Source organism: Chiloscyllium plagiosum, unplaced genomic scaffold (assembly GCF_004010195.1).
Source record: "Chiloscyllium plagiosum isolate BGI_BamShark_2017 unplaced genomic scaffold, ASM401019v2 scaf_1240, whole genome shotgun sequence".
NCBI lineage: Eukaryota > Metazoa > Chordata > Chondrichthyes > Orectolobiformes > Hemiscylliidae > Chiloscyllium > Chiloscyllium plagiosum.
The window spans coordinates 1-430 of NW_025215220.1; positions in this window are offsets into that span (position 1 = coordinate 1).

Below are 430 nucleotides of genomic sequence, written 5' to 3' on the forward strand. Positions count from 1 at the left end.
TTGAACAACATCTTAGAAATACAGAACATCGGAGCACACAAAGGCCATTCGACCCATCCACCTGCTCCCCCATTCATTATCATCACAGCTGATCGTCCAATTCCATGCCCGGTTCCCATATTCTCCCCAAAGCCTTTGATCCCTTTAGCCCAGGGAACTAAATTTATCGCCTTTTTGAAAACATTCAATGTTTTAGCTTCAGTTTACTGTGGGGGAGATTTCCAGAGGCTCCCCACTCTCTGTGTGAACACTTCTCCCCATCTCAGTCCCAAATGTCCCTTGCCCAAACACCCCCAGCATCCTTTTGATCCTTCTCGCTGGCTTCAACATTTCTCAAGTTTATCTGAGGCCTGGCCACTGCTTTCACAGCAGCCCCCCCCTGTTTCCCAAACACCCTGAAACACACACCTCTTCTCCCGCCCCACCCCCT